Raw genomic sequence first — 21,331 nt, 5'->3', positions numbered from 1 at the left:
AACTTTTGAATGCGGGCAGAGCCAGACAGTTTTAGGTAGAAGACAGAAGCACTTTGCATTAAGTCACTAACATTTTGATTCAGAATGGTTTTGCATCTGCAAGCGGGGTAGTGAGGTGTGTGTTATTTTTAACGTTAGCTGATCTAAGCTTCTAAAACAGTGCAGCATTCAAGCTTTCACCTTGTTTTAGAAAGGAGAAATGGAGAGGAATTGATGCATTGTTTGGCACTGGAGTGTGGGGGTTATGATGGAATTCTTTTGTAGACAAAAATCTGACGTTAGAAAACTGTTGGATTGTTGTCAAAATATTAGGGTTGATCGGCCATGCTAACTTGCCCCTTAGTGTCAGCGGGACCATCAGGGTAAAGACGGGAGGGCATTACGGGGATAGGGTCTGGGTGGGATGGGATTGTTGTTGGTGCAGGCTCAATGGGCAGAATGGCCTCCTGGCCTCCTCCTACGCTGTAGGGATTCTGTGAAAACCCAACAAATTTGCCGATGTGTTTTTAAGGAAGGAAAGCTGGTGTCCATGTCCAAAGAGCTTCCCATCTCTTATTTGATAAGGCCACAGGATTTTTTAAAAATGTCAGATGGACAAGGCAGACGAGACTCTTGTTGTCATCTCAGAAAGACGGCAGCCCTGACAAAACAGCATAGCCGAGTCCTGCACTGACGGATCAGCCTGGCTCACATGTTGGAGTAGTGGTTTTGAGGAGAATGGATTTAATGGCTGGTGTGGCTTTGGGATGGATTGAGGTGGAAATGGGGTGGAGTCACATGGAATTTGCTGTATGTGAGATGCAGAATTGTGCCCCTTGTTTTTGATTTTTTTTTCTTTCTCTGTTGCTGCTGAAGAGGGAAAATCTAGTTTTCACAAAGTTTTTTCTATTCATTCGTGGGATATGGGTGTCTCTGGCTGGCCAGTATTTATTGCCCATTCCTGGTTGCCCTTGAACAGAGTGGCTTACTCGGCCATTTCAGGGGGCAGTTGAGAGTCAACCGCATTGCTGTGGCTCTGGGGTTATGTAGACCAGACCAGGTAAGGATGGCAGATTTCCTTCCCTAAAGGATATTAGTGAATCTGATGGGTTTTTCTGACAATCGACAATGGTTTCGTGTCATCAGTAGATTCTTAATTGCAGATATTTTTTATTGAATTCAAATTCCACCATCTGCTGTGGCGGGATTCGAACCCAGAACATTAGCTGAGTTTCTGGATTAATAGTCTAACAATAAGACCAGTAGGCCATCGCCTCCCCGAAGTGACCAATATTGCATGAGCACTGAGAGAAGGAGCACAAAATCTGCTCTTGACTAAGCTCTGAATGCATTCCACAGAATAGTTACAACACAGGAGGCCACCCAGCCCATTATATCTGTGCTAGCTCACTGCAAAAGCAATTCACCTCATCCTACTCCCCATCTTTTCCACGCAACCCTGCAAATATTTCCTTTTAAGTTAATCCAGTTCTCATTTTGAAAGCCACAATTGACCCTGCGCCCACCACACTCTCAGATAGTGCATTCCAGATGCTAACTCACTACATTAAAAATAAATCTCCTCATGTCACCTCTAGTACTTATGGCCAATTATCTTCAATCTGCATCCTTTGGTTACCAGCCCTCCTGCCTACCAGTGCAAAGAGCTTCTCCTTACTTACTCCATCAAAGTATTTCATAATTTGGAACATCAGAATCTTACCTCCTCAATCCTTTTCTGTTCAGTGAACAACTCCAGCTCCTTCTGAGTCACCAAGTTACTGAAGCCCCTTTATCCCAGGACCTCGACATTTTTCAAGCAAATACAAGGAACTGATGTATTATTGAAGCTTATGAACAATGATGTTTCTGTGCTAAAGCAAAAGGGGAATAATTTCTAAAGCTATTACAGTGTCTGGGTAATTTAGCCAGAAGAGTGTTACATAGAATTACAAACAATATTCAGCGCACAAAACAGGCCATCTATCCTAACCAGACCATCATATGTTCCTCTTGTTACCCTCCTTTAACTCTATCCTCTTCATCATTATATGCTTATTTTTAAATTAGTGTCAGAAGTAGGTTTACACTGCAGTGAAGTTACTGTGAAAATCCATTAGGCGCCGTACTCTGGCACCTGTTCGGGTACACTGAGGGAGAATTTAGCATGGCCAGTGCACCTAAACAGCACACGTTTCACATGTGGGAGGAAACCAGAGCACCCAGAGGAAACCCACGCAGACACGGGGAGAACGTGCAAACTCTGCACAGACAGTGACCCAAGCCGGGAATCGAACCCAGGTCCCTAGCACTGTGAGGCAGCAGTGCGAACCACTGTGCTACTGTACCTCTGTCTTAAGTGAATCAATGCTTCTTGGTCTCAACCACTTCCTGCAGTAGGGAATTCCTCATCCTCACCACTCTCTGGGGGGTAAACTAATCAATCTTCTTACTCCAATGCTCACAACTAAATTAAGCTTTGATTCATCTCAGCTTTTGTTTACTCATGAGAGACAGAACTTGCATTCACCTATTACATCCAAAACCACTTCACAATCAATCATTCTTGAACTGTCGATCACTGCTATGTCAGTAAATACAGCAGTGAAATAGCACAGAGCATGAACTCGCAAACAGAAGATGAGATTTAAAGTTCATTTATTAGTGTCACAAGTAGACTTACATTAATACTGCAATGAAGTTACTGTGAAAATCCCTGAGTCGCCACACTCTCGTGCCTGCTCGGGTACAGTGAGGGAGAATTTAGCATGGCCAATGCACCTAGTCAGCACGTCTTTCAGACTATGGGAGGAAACCGGGTCACCTGAAAGAAACCCACGCAAACACGGGGAGAACGTGCAGACTCCCCAGACAGTGACCCAAGCTGGGAATCGTACCCAGGTCCCTGGCACTTTGAGGCAGCAGTGCTAACCACTGTGCCACCGTGCCTCTGTCTTAAGTGAATCAATGCTTATTGGTCTCAACCAATTCCTGTCGTAGGGGATTCTGCATTCTCACCCCTCTCTGGGTAAACTAATCAATCTTCCTATTCTAATGCTCACGAGCACGTGGCTTTGACAGTAATCCTGAGATTACTGCTCTTGGGGTTCTGTTTTTGAATTCCCTTCATAACTCCTGAAAACATGCTTTCAGTACCTCATCCCTTTTCCCTACTATGTCCCAATGTGGACGATGACCACTACCCCAAAGGTCTGTGACATCCTTGACCCTTGCACCAGAGAGGTATTCTGGAGTCTATCCTGGAGTCACACCTGCGGCCACAAAAACAACTGTCTGCCCCCCTAACCACTTCCACTCGTCCCCTTCTCCTGGGCAGCTGAGCCACCCATGGTGCCAAAAACCTGGCTTTTGCTACAGTCCTCTGAGGAACCATCTCTCTTGCTCACTAATAAGCAAAATGGCCTCAGGGATTCCCACACTACTACCTAGGTCGGCACGGTGACACAGTGGTTAGCACTGCACCCTCACAGCACCAGGGACCCAGGTTCGGTTCCATATTTGGGTCACTCAAATTCTGTAACCCAGAGCTTCAGTTTATGCAGATTATGTTTATGAGTTCCTGTAACCTAGTCATTGAGGGCACTTTCTGCCTGCATGACTTCCCACATCCTGCAGGATGCACATTCCACCGGACTCAGCTGCACTGACCCACTTTAAATGATATGTGAAGTTTTTATTACAGTATAGAATATATATAAAACACCTGTTACTCACCAACCATCTCCTATGTGCTGAGTCCAGAAAGGCCTATACCTTTTTGTTCGTTTACAGGTGTCACTGGCAGGGGCAGCATCTATTGCCCATCCCTAACTACCACCCATTTCGGAGGGCATTGAGGGTCAACCACATTGCTGTCACATGTAGGCCTGACCAGATAAGGACAGCAGATTTCCTCCCCTAAAGGACATTAGCGAACTAACTGGGTTTTTACAACAACCGACAATGGTTTCATGGTTTTATTATTAATTAGACTTTTAATTCCAGATTTTTAACCACCATCTGCCATGGTGGGATTTGAACCTGGACCCCCAGATCTTGCCCTGGGTCTCTGGATTATCAGTCCAGTGGCAATCCCACTGTGCCACCACCTCCATTTAGCTTAGCAACTGGGCAACTCACAGGACTCCTGTGACGTGGCTATTAGATTTTATCTGTAAGCTCCTCTCTTTCTCTGCTGCTTTTTTGGACTTCCCTCTGAAGCAAAGTAAGAGCCAGCTACTGGAGGCTGAGGAAACGTAGAAAATAAAAGAATCACTTCCTTCCCCTCTTCACCAAACTCCCTCACTCACCAAACTCTACTTTAAGCACTCTAATGCACAAAAGGGGATACTCTAGTAGAGACAAGGCAGCACTGAGGAAGGTCTGTTTCTATGCTCCCTGATTCAAGCTTCCGAAAACAGTTTAAGCCATTTATCTAACTAACTAAAATAAAGGCAAAATACTGCAGATGCTGGAATCTAATTAACTCGCTGCTCTGACTATACCCCTGTTTAAAGCTGGAATAAAACTCAACTTCTCCCAACCCAAAGGGCAACAGAGGGAGAGCGCCCACCCGCTAGCTTTCGTTTATCTAACTTTGGCATTTTTGTTTTGTGGTTCCTTCCTGCCAAAAGTAATGGCCAGAGAAAGCGCGATGAAATTATCGAAAAACCTGCTGAAGATTAAGTTTATGCAGAGGAGTTGGATATAGAAACTAAAGCAGTTGGAAGAAGAAGAAAAGAAGATAATTAATGATGAACACTGGCATTTGGATTTACCAGAATTGGAGGGAAAAGAGAGTCATATTATTGAAGAAAAGAGCTTTGTGCCATGAGGCCATTCTGTTCCTGTACAACTCCAATATGACCTCTCTGAGTATAGATTACAAAAGCAGAGAGGTCATGATGGAGTTGTGTAGAACTTTGGTGAGGCCACAGCTGGAGCACTGTGCGCAGTTCTGGTCGCCACATTATAGGAAGGACATGAACGCACTGGAGGGGATGCAGAGGAGATTCACCAGGATGTTGCCTGGGATGGAACATTGAAGTTATAAAGAGAGGTTGGATAGGCTTGGGTTGTTTTCTCTGGAGCAAAGACTGAGGACCTGATTGACATGTTCAAGATTATGAGGGGCATGGACAGGATGGATAGGGAGCAGCTGTTCCCCTTAGTTGAGGGGTCAGTTACTAGGGGACACAGGTTAAAAGTGGGGGGTCTGAATTTTAGGGGGATTTGAGGCAAATCTTTTTAACCCAGAGGGTGGTGAGGGTCTGGAATGCGCTGCCTGGGAGGGTGGTGGAGGCGGGATGCCTCACATCCTTTAAAAAGTACCTGGATGAGTACTTGGCACGCCATAACATTCAGAGCTATGGGCCAAGTGGTGGCAAGTGGGATTAGGTGGGCAGGTCAGGGCATTTCATGCATCAGTGCAGACTCGATGGGCTGAAGGGCCTCTTCTGCACTATAGTATTCTGTGATTCTGTTTAGAACATAGAACATAGAAAAGCTACAGCACAAACAGGCCCTTCGGCCCACAAGTTGTGCCGAACAATTTCCTTACCTTCTAGGCTCATCTATAACCCTCTATCTTACTAACCTCCATGAACCTATCCAAAAGTCTCCTAAAAGACCCTATCGAATCCGCTTCCACCACCACCACCACCGGCAGCCAATTCCACGCACCCACCACCCTCTGAGTGAAAAACTTACCCCTAACATCTCCTTTATACCTACTCCCCAGCACCCTAAACCTGTGGCCTCTCGTGACAACCATTTCAGCCCTGGGTAAAAGCCTCTGAGAATCCACTCTATCAATACCTCTCTACATCTTATACACCTCTATCAGGTCACCTTTCATCTTTAGCCTCTCCATGGACAATAGACCTAGCTCTCTCAACCTATCCTCATAAGGCATACCACTTAATCCCGGCAACATCCTTGTAAATCTCCTCTGCACCCGTTCTATGGCTTCCACATCCTTTCTGTAATGAGGCGACCAGAACTGGGCACAGTACTCCAGGTGGGGTCTGACCAGGGTCCTATACAGCTGCAGCATTATCTCCCGATTTCTAAACTTAATTCCTCTATTGATGAAGGCCAGTATTCCATACGCCTTCTTAACCACAGCCTCTACCTGCGACACCGCTTTGAACGTCCTATGAACCCGGACCCCAAGACCCCTCTGTTCTTCCACACTGCCGAATGTCCTTTAAAGGTTTTAATCCAGAGACAGAGAAAGTAGTTGCATAGATGTATTCCTAGAATGAAAATGAAGAACCTGGTGAAGACATTAAGAAGGAGTTAGATGTTTCAGATGAAGAAATGGCTAGGAGATATGAAAGCTTGGTGGGAACCATAAAAAGAAAATTTAACAAAAAAAGAGTCTCATCAGCTCCTCAAAGTGTAGAAACAGAAGCGAACACCAGGGGTAGTAAAGTCAAGAAGGCATTTATTAAACCTCAGGAATGAATAACACAAGTGTGCCTTTAAACATTTTCCTTTGTACGGCGATGAACTTCCTGCCTGAAACTCTGCAGCAGCGAGCTGCTTATTGTAATTATGGAAATACTAATTTTGTTTGAATACTAAAATTAGAAATGAAATGCAACGAAAATATTTTGTGAAGAATTTTTTAAAAAGGGCAACTTGTGGCTAATTGCTAAATTTAATTTATGGGGAGGCGATGGCCGAGTGTTATTATCATTAGACTATTAATCCAGAAACTCAGCTTGTGTTCTGGGGACCCGCGTTCGAATCCTGCCACGGCAGATGGTGGAATTTGAATTCAATAAAAAATATCTGGAATTAAGAATCTACTGATGGCATGAAACCATTGTCAATTGTCGGAAAAACCCATCTGGTTCACTAATGTTCTTTAAGGAAGAAAATCTCACCCGGTCTGGCTTACATTTGACTCCAGAGCCACAGCAATGTGGTTGACTCTCAACTGCCCTCTGAACAAGAGCAACCAGGGATGGGCAATAAATGTTAGCCAGCCAGTGACGCCCATGTCCCACGAATGAAGAAAAAAAAAATTAAGAAAAGACCTTGGATAGAAATTAACCCTTAAATCAAATTAACCTTTAAAACTCTCTCCCGCCACATATGATAACCTCACATTGCTTCTTTAAGCTCTGCACCTGGCTTATATCACCTGTTCTCTCACACAAATATCCAGTTTCCCTTTATTTGTTTTCTAGGAGCGTTCGTACAGGTCAGCATTACAAAGAAGAACAGTTGCCACTGGTTGTTGGTTGAGTGCTTGTGAGATTTGCAAGGTTAACAGTATGTTTGCCTATTGTGTTACTTTGGTCCCCATTTCAATGGTGGTAGTCGAGTGAAGATCTTCTTCTAATGTGCTATAGAGCGGGTGAATATTGGTACGGTTAGGCAGCATGAGTATTGGCAGGATTAGGTGACACATTTGAGTTTGGGTTGATGATACTGGTGACCAGGTGTTGGTGTTCACACAAGTTAAGCTTTAGGGTGAAGGACTGGCATGTTGGAGTCTGTGTGGCAATTGGTAGGTTTGTCTGAAGAAGATTAATAAAGATCAGAATGGAGTTTTGGATGGCGTGAGATCATTGGCAAAGTGGAAAAGCACCAGAGCCATAGGACTTCAAATTTATCGATGATCCTTTAGCTGGTTTCTTCAATTATTCTGTACGATTTTAATTATCTGTAGCCTACTCGATGAAAATCAGTTAGCTTGTTCTCTCCAGCCTATTGCAACTGTAACTGCAAATAAAAACAAGACACAATGTTAAAAGAAATTACTTTCAGCACATTTGCCCATTCTCCTTGTTTAGGGGTGCTTTCATGTTTATCCAGGAGAAAGATTTTGGTATTGGAAATTGGAACACCTCAATTGCCAGAAGTAGAGTAAAACTTCCAGGACCTCAAAACCCAACACTTTCCCTGGGCTCCAACCTCAGATGCCTATCTTTTGTGACACTCTGCTGCATGGTGGCTCAGTGGTTAGCACTGCTGCCTCACAGCGCCAGGGACCCAGGTTCAATTCCAGCCTCGGCTCACTGCCTGTGTGGTGTTTGCATGTTCTCCCCATGTCTGCATGGGTCTCCTCCGGGTGCTCCGGTTTCCTCCCACACTCCAAAGATGTGCGGGTTAGGTTGATTGGCCATGCTAAATTGACCCTAGTGTCAGGGGGATTAGCAGGGTAAATATTTGGTATTATGGGAATAGGGCCTGGGTGGGATTGTGGTCGATGCAGACTTGATGGGCCGAATGGCCTCCTTCTGTGCTATAGGGATTCTATGATTTTATGATCTCACACCAGGTAGGGGCAGGGGTGGACCATGCAAACGTCTGTTGACCTCGGGTGGGATTTTCCAGTCTTGGGGCGAGCGCAGCCAGAAAATACCGCCCCAGATATTTTAAAACTAACTCATTTAAAATATTAGGTTATGAAGTTACTGAGCAGCATTCAATACCATTATTAGGGAGATGTATGTCAGGGTAAAAGAGAGCAAGCTTGCACTTACAGCACCCTTCATGATCTCAGGATTTTCCAAAGGGATTTCTGAAGTGCAGTCACTGGAGTTATGTATTAAATGTAGCAACAAATTTGCTCACAGCAAGTCCAACAAACAGTAATGTTGTGGTGATATTGGTTGAGGGATATGTTAGCCAGGTTTCCAAGCAAAATCTTCTTATGTTCTTCAAAGGCACTTTACATCCGTCTGAGCAGGCAGTGTAACATCGCGAGTGGACGTTGGCTCAGTATAGCGTTCCAGTACTGCTCTGGATTGCCATCCTGGATTTTGTGCTTGAGCTTTGGGGTGGGATGTGAACCTTCTAACTCACTGACTGAACTTTAAGACATATTGCCCATCTGGTGTTAAAATGTAACTGGTGACAACTTTGTATTAGATGTGATGTGACCAATGGGAACAAGATGTAAGGATCAGCTGACCCAGTAAACCATGGAACCAATTACAGAGTGATGTAATAGTCAGCTGACCAGCTGATTCACTATAAATAAGGAACTATGTCGAACTGTGGAGAGCTTGGAGTGGCCCAGGGCGAGGCCCCAAGTTTGGAGTAATGCTGTTTCTTTATTAAACCCTTTCTTTGATTTATACGTTGGAGTAAGTTTTGTTGTATTTTCATTAGCTGCATTTTGAAGAATTCCTTCTGAAGAAACATCTGGGAGTGTTGTGCTGTTAGAGGTGGTAACGGGATGGTGGGAGGAGAGGGCTGGAGCATTTGGATAACTTGACAATTATTCCCGAGTTAGGACATCCGATATTGTAGAATAAAAGCACAATACTGCAGCTGCTGAAAATCTGAAATAAAAACCTGAGGAAAAACTCAGCAGGTCTGGCAGCATCTATGGAGAGAGAGGAAGAGTTAACATTTCAAGTCTGATATGACATCTTTGGGATTGAGGGGACGTAGTAATGTGATGGATATTATGCTGTTGAAAAGTGTGGGGGCGGGGTGGGGGGGGGGGTCAGGAATAGGTTAGAGGAGATTAAGTGACAAAGATGCCATAGGGCAAAGGGCCGAGAGAATACAATACCAACATGTTCCTGTGAAGGCTTTCACTTGCTATTGCCTTAAGCCTCTCCAAAGCCTTTGAGAATCTCTGACACTTTGCACCGCTGAACAAAAGGCAGAGCTTTTAACCACAAAAAGCAGTTGGTCAGCATGACTGAGCCAGGTCTAACAGAGGAGGAATTATGCTTTATGAAACCTTCTGCACCCCAACTACAATATCACTCACTTCACTAACACAGATATCACCTTTACATTATTGTTACCTGGTCCAGGCTAGAAATGTACGTGGGCACTTGCCCCATATCCAGCCCCATGTCCTCGCCCTGCACCTCCTGTCACCCAACCCCCTTCCCTGCCAGCTCTTGGGAGAAAAGGTACTGTCCAGAGGGGAGATTTTTTGGTGAAGCTTTTTGTCTTGTACTCATCAGGACAATTTGCAAGAATACCAAAGGCAAAAGGTTCAACAATTTAACCTGTACAAGAGGAGAGTGCCGATTGGTTGGCAAGTGGACTCTGATTGGTAGAGGTGTTTCTATGGAGAATGCACCAATTGGTGGTGACTGACAGTTAATGCCAAGCATTGTTTGAAATTTAAGCCAGACAGTTTGACCCGGACTGATCAAGACAATGCTGTGAGGAATGAGCCAGAGACTGGCTGTCACTTTTGTTTAGCTGAAACAGGCACAATGTGTGTATCTGTTCTTTCTGTCTGCAAAGACCAGAACCCTGTGTATTAATATATGTCATTTCCAGTACAAGCAAATGCATTGCACTGTGAGCCTGAGTGACAATCTTAAATGGGTTGTCAGCGTAATTCTTGGCACGCTGAGGATCCTTTAGCAAATATTGTCCAGTCTCAGAATTGCATCTATTGTTGGACACTGTTTGTCCAGAATTTTACCATCCCGCTTGCCACGGGAATAGGAGCAGGTGAGGGACGGACCATGGAAAGGTCCGTTGACCTCGGGTGGGATTTTATGGTTTCGGATAAAGTGAGGGCATAAAATCCTGCCCACTGTTTTGATTTTTACAAGCACGGGCTAGGTGGGTATGGGAAAGACATGCTGTTTGATATCATTTGCCAGTCTCTGGGATGTACAGTCTACATAACTAGCATCAAAGTCCGGGTTCAAATCTCGCCACGGCAGATGGTGGAATTTGAATTCAATAAAAGATAACTGGAATTCAGAATCTACTAATGACGTGAAACCATTGTCGGCTGTCAGAAAAACCCATCTGGTTCACCAATGTCCTTTAGGGAAGGAAATCTGCCGTCCTTACCTGGTCTGGCCTACATGTGACTCCAGAGCCACAGCAATGGGGTTGACTCTCAACTGCCCTCCAAGGGCAACTAGGGATGGGCAATAAATGCTGGCCAGCTAGTGACACCCATGTCCCACGAATGAATAAAAAAATAATTAGCGGTATAATGGCAATGTCTCTACCAATCAGAGTCCACTTGCCAACCAATTGGCATTCTCTTCTCGTATAATACAAATTGTTGTTCCCTTTACACTTTGTATCCTTGCGAATTGTCCTGATGAGTACAAGATGGAAAACTTTGACCAAAATGTCTTTTTTTTTCAGCAACACTCAAGATGGGGCTTAAGAGAACTATAGAAGCAGTAGGCTCCCAGTGAATTGACAGGAGGTCCAAGTCAGGGGTTTGAAACCACAGGAATATCAAAAACGCCCAATATCATAGGTTCAGAAGTAAAAATGTCAGGAGAAGTAGTCAGAAATCAATCTTGAAATCAGAGAGGGCAGATGGGGGTGTCTGGATTGTCAAGGGCAGAATCTAGAAGAGGTCACGTAAAGACAGGACAAACAGAAAAGGCAAGAGATGTGATGAGTATAATTCTAGGGCCTCAAGTAAATGCCATTGGAAACTATCACCCACCAGGCAGTTTGTTAAAGAAATGCAGAGATTGCTATTATCTACCTGAGTTCATTGTACTTACAACAACCCATTGATGAAAGGTCAAAGCACCTACCTGTACTCCTGCTGACGGGGCATGCGCATGTAAGGGTCACACGGATCAGCGACTACACCAGGATAATGACAGAATCGGCTGTTGACCTTTTGAGAAGGGAAACCACACAATTGGCTTACTTGTGCTGGGAAGAAAAAAGACCAGATGCAAGGCTTAAATTCCAGAAAACATGTGGCCCCTCAAGCCTTTTCCACCATTTAATTCGACCATTGCTGATCTTAACTCTATGGGCCACTTTATTCAATATCTCTTAATACCCCTTGTCTAACAAACTTTATTAACATAGAAACAAGAAGAGTAGGCCATTCGGCCCTTCGAGCCTGCTCCACCAATCTTTATGATCATGGCTGATCCCAATCTTAAAATTGTCAATTGAACCCTTTGGTGGAAATTCTGAACTTCTTCTACCTGCTGTGAAGACATCACTCCTGGACAACGTTGGCCCTTAAGATTCCTCTTCCCTCAGGCACCATGCCCCAAGAAGGCTTTGATGACCATGGATTGCGCCATGATTATGCTCTGCCATTGCCTTCTGCGGTATGGCCGACCAGAAAACCCTCCCACTCTGCATCCGTCTGCCATCAGATATATTGGAAGGATTTACAGGTCGATAATCAACCTGCTTCGCCATGTTATGAATACACATTCCTTGCCCATCAAAACCTGTTTGGTCAGTTTCATCAATGCTGCAGCACCATGCAGTGCCTTCTGATGGCGCTGTTGTCAACTGTATGGCTTCGAGCTATGGACTCAACAGCTCCCTCTCTCCAAACCCCGATCGCCACCCCCCCACACACCCCTCCCCCGCCACCCCCAGCCAGGTAGTTTACCTGGTATTGCTGCAGTGAACTCAGTAAGAAGTCTCACAACACCAGGTTAAAGTCCAACAGGTTTATTTGGTAGCAAAAGCCACTAGCTTTCGGAGCGCTGCTCCTTCATCAGGTAAGTGGGAGTTCTATTGTAATGTATTGTAAAACTCCCACTTACCTGATGAAGGAGCAGCGCTCCGAAAGCTAGTGGCTTTTGCTACCAAATAAACCTGTTGGACTTTAACCTGGTGTTGTGAGACTTCTTACTGTGTTTACCCCAGTCCAACGCCGGCATCTCCACATCATTGCTGCAGTTGCCAGCAATGAGTGAATTGACTGACACAGAGGTGTGGGAAAACACTGGGGACTTTGTGTAAAGTCTAAATGCACGTTGACATTGTGTATCATCTATGTTTTAATTACCTCTCGATTTGACTATTTGAACATACTCATGGCCTGCCTTTCTATGTCCTACCCTCCATTTATTGAAAATTCTGCTACCCAAATCCCAGTCACCAATCACGCTGGGCTACATTGCCCTATTTTTAAAATTCTTACTTTTGCTTTCAAATCTCCCCTGGCCTCTCACTCTCCCCTATTTCTGTAGCTGTCTCCATCCCTACAAGCCTATAAAGTATGTGTGTCGCCTATCCTGACCTTTAGAGCATCCCTCATTTTAATCTTTCCACAATTAGCAGTGGTGCCCTCAACTGATAAAGCTAAAAGCTTTGGAATTCCTTCCCTAAACTCTAGCTCTCTCTCCATTTCTCTCTTCTCCTTTACCACATTGCTCGTAACCTGTGGCCAAACTTTTGGTCATCCGTCTCGCATTTTCCTATGTGGCTTTTTTACAATGTCCGAGGAAAGCACCTTGGGCTGTTTTATTACATTCAAGGGGCTAAATAAATATCTGTTATCTCAATATTGTGATTTAGGCTTTAGTTGTGGTTTAGTAGGAGCTCTTGATAGAGCTACTCCAAATCATGAAAGGTCTTGGCAGAGTAAATGGGGAGAACCCATTTAAGGTGCTTCGCGAATGAACCAGGGGCAACATCAGGATCTGGAATTCACTGCCAGAGTGTGTGGTGGAGGCAGATTCAATCATGGTTTTCAAAGGGGAATTGGGTAATTACCTGAGGATTACAGGGCTGTGGGACAAACGTAGGGTCTACCTGAGTTGCTGTTTCAGAAAGCTGGCTCAGACAGGATGGGCTGAATGGACTCCTTGCTGTCACCACTCTGATTCCAGGGCCCTGAAAGGTGAGTGACTTTTCTTCTGTTCTCCACACCTGGTACTTGTGCGGTTCAATCACTATCTTAAAGACAACAGAACACTAACCGGCAGGGAAGATGGTACACTCTTCCAGTTTCTTGCTAATGCCTCCTTCAGGCAGTCGGGGCATCGTTGAGGTTTTCTTAACATATTCATTACAATTTGGGACATTAGGAGCTAGGTGAGACAAAGGAAGAATGAGAAGAGTTCAGAGAGCTGGATAATTAATTCCTGTAGCAAATACACCCAAGTTCAGCTCAGATAAATATTACATGTCAATCCTCTCCAATCTATTATCAAATCCTAATGGATCCTGATAATGGATCCAAATGGCTCCTGCTCTGTCCAAGACCGCAAGAAACTACAAAGGGTCATGAATGAAACCCAGTCCATCACGCAAACCCGCCTCCCATCCATAGATTCTGTCTACACTTCCCGCTGCACCGGAAAAGCAGCCAGCATAATCATGGACCCCATGCAACCTGGACATTCTCTCTTCCACCTGTTAAATCTTTCCTGATAGGTATATCCTCAAGGCTTTGGTATCATTTTTAATTAGGAACATAGGAGCAAGGAGTAGGCCATTCAGCCCTTCAAGCCTGCTCTCTCTTCTACCTTCTTCCGTGGGGAAAAATATACAAAAGTCTGAGATCACGTACCAACCGACTCATAGGGTCATAGAGGTTTACAGCATGGAAACAGGCCCTTCAGCCCAACTTGTCCATGCCGCCCTTTTTTTTAAACCCCTAAGCTAGTCCCAATTGCCCGCATTTGGCCCATATCCCTCTATACCCATCTTACCCATGTAACTGTCTAAATGCTTTTTAAAAGACAAAATTGTACCTGCCTCTACTACTACCTCTGGCAGCTTGTTCCAGACACTCACCATCCTCTGTGTGAAAAAATTGCCCCTCTGGACCCTTTTTGTATCTCTCCCCTCTCGCCTTAAACCTATGCCCTCTAGTTTTAGACTCCCCTACCTTTGGGAAAAGATACTGACTATCTAGGAGATCTATGCCCCTCTATTTTATAGACCTCTATAAACCTTCTGCGCTCCAGAGGAAAAAGGTTCCAGTCTATCCAGCCTCTCCTGATAACTCAAACCATCAAATCCCGGTCGCATCCTAGTAAATCTTTTCTGCACTCTTTCTAGTTTAATAATAACTCAAGAACAGCTTCTTCCCTGCTGCCATCAGACTTTAGAATGGACCTACCTTATATTAAGTTGATCTTTCTCTACACCCTAGCTATGACTGTAACACTACATTCTGCACTCTCTCCTTTCTTCCTCCCTTATGTATTCTATGAACGGTATGCTTTGTATAGCAGGCAAGAAGCAATACTTTTCACTGTATCCCAATACATGTGATAATAACAAATCAAATCAAAATCCAAAGATATATAGTAATTATAAAATGGACCAGGTTCCCGAGAGCTGGTGTGTATTATATAACGTGTGTGTATTGACCTGTAACTTGTTTATTTACCTGTGAACAGGCATGGGTTTGGAACAAACTCATCAGGTGGAAATTTCTCGTTCTGTTAAGACAAGGAAGAATAGGTTATTGTTCCATGGGTTTAAAAGAAAATCCGGAATATCAGAATGGAGACCAGCAAAATTCTAAGAGAAACGTTTGCCAGTTCAGTTCTATTTCGCCTTTGAAGGTAATGGCTTAGAAATCAGATCACACAAAAACAGACAAACCATAGACATCTCTTAGATTGAAATATTCCATTAAACTTCACTAATGGAAACTGAGAGCAAGAAATTCTGGGCATCGTCATCCTGCAATTAGGATGCTGCATAGTGTGCTCACTAGGACTTTGTAAGCATGTAACTCTTTGATAACTAAAACAATGGATGGCACGGTGGCACAGTGGTTAGCACTGCTGCCTCACAGCGCCAGGGACCCAGGTTCAATTCCCGGCTTGGGCCACTGTCTGTGTGGAGTTTGCACGTTCTCCCTGTGTCTGTGTGAGTTTCCTCCGGGTGCTCTGGTTTCCTCCCACAGTCTGAAAGGCGTGCTAGTTAGGTGCATTGGCTATGCTAAATTTTCCCTTGGTGTACCCAAAGGATGCCCATTTGTAGCAACTAGGGGTTTTTCATAGTAACTTCATTGCAGTGTTAATGTAATCCTACTTGTGACACAAAGAGACAAATAAATAATTGCCTTTATATATCTCCTTTAAGATGGTAAATGTCCCGAGGAATATCACAGGAACTTTATCAAAACAAAATTTGACACTGGGCCACATATGGAGATGGCGGTGGCGGAGTGGTATTGTCACTCCGCCACCAGAGACCCAGAGTAATGCTCTGGGGACCCGGGTTCAAATCCCACCACGGCAGATGGTGAAATTTGAATTCAGTAAAATTCTGGAATTAAGAATCTACTGATGACCATGAAATCATTGTTGATTGTTGTAAAAACCCATCTGGTTCGCTGATGTTCTTTAGGGAAGGAAACCTGCCATCCTTACCTCGTCTGGCCTACATGTGACTCCAGCGCCACATCAATATTGTATCAAACTGCTACAGAGATTAATAAAACTAAAACCGGACCAATGATCTAGCATTGATTAAGCCATGATGTGGAGATGCTGGCGTTGGACTGGGATAAACACAATAAGAAGTCTCACAACACCAGGTTAAAGTCCAACAGTTTTATTTGGTTGCACAAGCCACTAGCTTTCGGAGCGCTGCTCCTTCATCAGGTAAGTGGGAGTTCTGTTCACAAACAGGGCATATATAGACACAAACTCAATTTACAAAATAATGGTTGGAATGTTTTGGCATTCAGTAACTACCTATGATGTGGAGATGCCGGCATTGGACTGGGGTGGGCACAATAAGAAATCTCACAACACCAGGTTAAAGTCCAACAGGTTTATTTGGAATCATGAGCTTTTGGAGCGCTGCTCCTTCATCAGGTGAGTGGAGAGGTAGGCCTATATATGCCGTGTTTGTGAACCTACCTCTTCTGATGAAGGAAAGTTTGTGATTCCAAATAAACCTGTTGGACTTTAACCTGGTGTTGTGAGACTTCTTACAGTAACTACCTGTCCAAAGCGCGAGGGCATTGTCCATAGAATTCCTACAATGCAGAAAGAGGCCTATCAAGTTTGCACCAACTTTCTGAAAGAGCATCTTACCCTAGGCCCTTCCTTCTGCCCTATCCCTGTAACCCCGTGCATTTACCATAGCGAATTCTCCTAACCCACACATCGTTGGACAGCAATGGACAATTTAGCACGGCCATTCAACCTAATCTGCATACCTTTGGACTGTGGGAGGAAACCGGAGCACCCGGAGGAAACCCATGCAGTCATGGGGAGAATATGCAAACTCCGCACAAACAGTGACCCGAGGCTGGAATTGAACCTGGGACCCTGGCGCAGTGAGGCAGCAATGCTAACCACTGCGTCACCTTCTCATATTGCTACAGGACTTCCTCAGGGTTCTGTGCGAAGTCTCATCATCTTCAGCGGCATCATCAGTTACCTTCCTTCCATTATAAAATTAGACAACCAACAATCTGTCCTGGACCCCCATACCGACACTATGGTTAAGGAAGCCCACCAACACCTCTTCTTGCTCAGAAGACTGAGGCATGTCAGCTACGACCCTCACCAACTTTTACAGGTGCACCATAGAAAGCATTCTTTCTGGTTGTATCACAGTTTGGTATGGCTCCTGCTCTGCCCAAGACTGCAAGGAACTACAAAAGGTTGTGAATGAAGCCCAATCCATTATCCAAACCAGCCTCCCATCCATTGACTCTGTCTACACTTCCCACTGTCTCAGCAAAGCAGCCAGCATAATTAAGGACCCCACTCACCCCGGACATTCTCTCTTCCACCTTCTTCCTTCGGGAAAAAGATTCAAAAGTCTGAGGTCACGTACCAACCGACTCAAGAACAGCTTCTTCCCTGCTGCTGTCAGACTTTTGAATGGACCTTGCATTAAGTTGATCTTTCTCTACACCCTAACTATGACTGTAACACTACATGCTGCACTCTCTCATTTCCTTCTCTATGAACAGTATGCTTTGTCTGTATAGCGCGCAAGAAACAATACTTTTCACTGTATGTTAATACACGTGACAATAATAACTCAAATCAAATTGAATCAAATCTGAAGAAAGTGAGGATGTTTGCGGATTGCACAATATTCAGCACCACTTGCAACTTTTCTGATACTGAAACAGTCCTGGCCCCAAGCAGCAAGATCTGGACAACAGTCAGGCTTGTGCTGACAAGTAGTAAGTAGCGCTCATGTCACACATGTGCCAAGCAATGACCATCTCCAACAAGACAGACTATAATTATCTCCCCTTGACATTCAACGGCGTTACTATCACAAATCCCCCATTGTCAACATCCAAGGAGTTGGGTATTGACCAGAAACCTAACTGGACTGGCTATTTAAATACTGCAAAAACAGGTCAGAAAGTGGCGATTCTGGAGTGGCTCATTCACTTCCTGACTGCCCCTCCACAAGACGCAAGGCAGGAATGTGATGGAATACTCTCCTGGATGAGTGCAATCTCAACACCATCCAGGATAAAGCAGTCTGTTTGATCAGCACCCTATCTATTACGTTAAACATTCTGCCCCTTCACCACTGGTGCACAGTTGCAGCAGTGTGTAGTGTGTACAAGATGCACTGCAACAGCTCACCAAAGGCTCCTTCGACAGCACCTTCCAAACCGGTGACCTCTACCACCAAATGGACAAAATGCAGCAGGCATAGATAGGGTGCTGATCAAACAGACTGCTTTATCCTGGATGATGTTGAGATTGCACTCATCCAGGAGAGTATTCCATCACACTCCTGCCTTGCGTCTTGTGGAGGGGCAGTCAGGAAGTGAATGAACCATTTCTGCAATTTCCCCTGCAAGGCACTCACCATCCTGACTCGGAACTATATGTCACGGTAGCACAGTGGTTATCACTGCTGCCTCACAGCGCCAGGGACTCGGGTTCGATTTCCGATCTGGGTCACTGTCTGTGTGGAGTCTGCATGTTCTCCTCATGTCTGCATGGGTTTCCTCCGGGTGCTCTGGTTTCTTCCCACAGTCCAAAGATGTGCGCGTTAGGTGGATTGGCCATGCTAAATTGACCCTTTGTGTCAGTGGGACTAACTGGGTAAATATGTGGGGTTATGGGGGATAGGGCCTGGGTGGGATTGTGGTCAGTGCAGACTCGATGGGCCGAATCACCTCCTTCTGCGCTGTAGGGATTCTAAGAAGGCAGCTCACCATCGCCTTCCTGAGGGGAATTGGGATGAACAATAAATGGAGAGACCAGTGAGCCCACAACCCTCTGACTCTGAGACAAGAGTGCTACCCATTGAGATATGGTTGACATTGTACATTCAATTCCCAATGTCTGCGTCAAAATAACCTCTCAACATCCCCACCTGCTGACTCACCTGAGCTGTAGCCGAAGGGCCATAGAAGCTGTCTAAGCATTTCTTGTATCTGTAACACGCAAGAGCATCCTCTGCTGCCTGGAAAATAAAGCAGACATTTCTACATAATAAAGGCAAAATACTGTTGATTCTGGAGATCATAGAATCCCTACAGTGCAGAAGGAGGCCATTCGGCCCATCGAGTCTGCACCGACCACAATCCCACCCACCCCCTACCTCCACATATTTTACCCACTAATCCCTCTAATTTACGCATCTCAGGACTCTAAGGGGCAATTTTTAACCTGGCCAATCAACCTAACCCGCACATCTTTGGACTGTGGGAGGAAACCGGAGCACCCGGAGGAAACCCACGCAGACACGAGGAGAATGTGCAAACTCCACACAGACAGTGACCCGAGCCGGGAATCAAACCCGGGACCCTGGAGCTGTGAAGCAGCAGTGCTAACCACTGTGCTACCGTGCCGCCGAGATATGGTAAAACTCTGCAGTTCTGCCAGTATCTGTGCTGAGACAAACAGAGTTAACATTTCAAATCCAATATGACTCCTCTTTGGGAAGATTCTGAGGAAGAGTTAACTGTTATACAGCGCAGGCATGGGCACCCTGGCAGTGCCAGCCTGTGCCCCTGGCACTGCCCAAGGGGTAAAATGCCCACACCCAGGGTGTACCTTGGCACTGCCCACCCGGCATCAGGCAGTGCCAAGGGGGCAGGCCTCTGGGGGGTGTGATCGGTGGGGGGGGGGGTTCTGCTGCCACTCCGTAATTGGCAGTGACAGAGGGAGGGAGGCCAGCGATCAGGCCTGGCCATCGGGGTTGGGGGAAGGGGTGTTTGGACTGGGGGTGGGGTCAGGGCTGCCGGTGGGGTGGGGGGGAGATCAGCTATAACAGATCAGCACATGCGCAGTGGCCCGCTCAGCGCTATGTTGCCGGCCACTCCAGCGGGAATAGCCCACTAATTTTCAGTGTGATTTCACACTAGGACACTGCAGTGCACAGAATGTGGGAGATTCATTTTTAAAATCCCGCTGAAAGAACTGGCAGGATTTACTCCAGTTTTTACACGAATTCAACATTTGGAATTCTTTTGGGAGAATTCCGTCCTTAGGTCCTCATCTGAGGAAGGATGTTTATGCTATAGAGGGAGTGCAAGGAAGGTTTACCAGACTGATTCCGGGGATGGCGAGATTGATGTATGAGGAGAGATTGAGTCGGTTAGGATCAAATTCTCTGGAGTTTGGAAGAATGAGGGAGGATCTGATGGAAAGCAAGAAATTCTAACAGGACTGGACAGGCTAGATGCAGGAAGGATGTTCCTGGTGGTGGGGGGGTCCAGAACCAGGGTTCACAGTCTGAGGATACAGGCTGAGATGAGGAGGAATTTCTTCACCCAGAGAGTGGTGAATCTGTGGAATTTGCTATCACAGAAAGTAGTTGAGGCAAAAACATTGCATATTTTCAAGGAGTTAGATATAGTTCTTGGGGTGAAGGGGATCAAAGGATATGGGGGAAGGGGGGATCAGGCTATTGAGATGGATGATCAGCCATGATCATAATGAATGGGGGAGCAGGCTCGAAGGGCCAAATGGCCTACACTGGCTCCTATTTTCTCATTTCTAAATTGGACTCGAAAGTTACCTCTGCTTCTGCCTCCACAGATACTGTAAGAAGTTTAACAACACCAGGTTAAAGTCCAACAGGTTTATTTGGTAGCAAAAGCCACACAAGCTTTCGGAGCCTTAAGCCCCTTCTTCAGGTGAGTGGGAATTCTGTTCACAAACAGGGCATATAAAGACACAAACTCAATTTACAGAATAATGGTTGGAATGCGAATACTTACAGCTAATCAAGTCTTTAAGGTACAAACAATGTGAGTGGAGAGAGCATCAAGACAGGTTAAAGAGATATGTATTGTCTCCAGACAGGACAGCCAGTGAGACTCTGCAGGTCCAGGCAACTGTGGGGGTTACAGATAGTGTGACATGAACCCAATATCCCGGTTGAGGCCGTCCTCATGTGTGCGGAACTTGGCTATCAGTTTCTGCTCAGCGACTCTGCGCCGTCGTGTGTCGCGAAGGCCGCCTTGGAGAACGCTTACCCGAATATCAGAGGCCAAATGCCCGTGACCGCCAAGTTCTGCACACATGAGGACGGCCTCAACCGGGATATTGGGGCTTAAGGCTCCGAAAGCTTGTGACTTGTGTTAAACTTCTGACTGTGTTTACCCCAGTCCAACGCCGGCATCTCCACATCATGTCCACAGATACTGCCAGACCTGTTGAGTCTATCCAGGATATTTTGTTTATAATGTCTGGGAAGTATA

The 21,331-nt window shown here is 45.4% G+C and overlaps 1 pseudogene; it reads left to right on the top strand.

The window, feature by feature from the left end:
* Nucleotides 1–4,615: 4,615 nt before the first annotated feature.
* LOC144505108 (M-phase phosphoprotein 6-like) lies at nucleotides 4,616–6,447 on the top strand (annotated as a pseudogene).
* Nucleotides 6,448–21,331: the final 14,884 nt, after the last annotated feature.

This window comes from Mustelus asterias, chromosome 1 (assembly GCF_964213995.1).
Source record: "Mustelus asterias chromosome 1, sMusAst1.hap1.1, whole genome shotgun sequence".
In the NCBI taxonomy this organism is placed as follows: Eukaryota; Metazoa; Chordata; class Chondrichthyes; order Carcharhiniformes; family Triakidae; genus Mustelus; species Mustelus asterias.
This window is presented reverse-complemented; position numbering and strand designations above follow the sequence as displayed.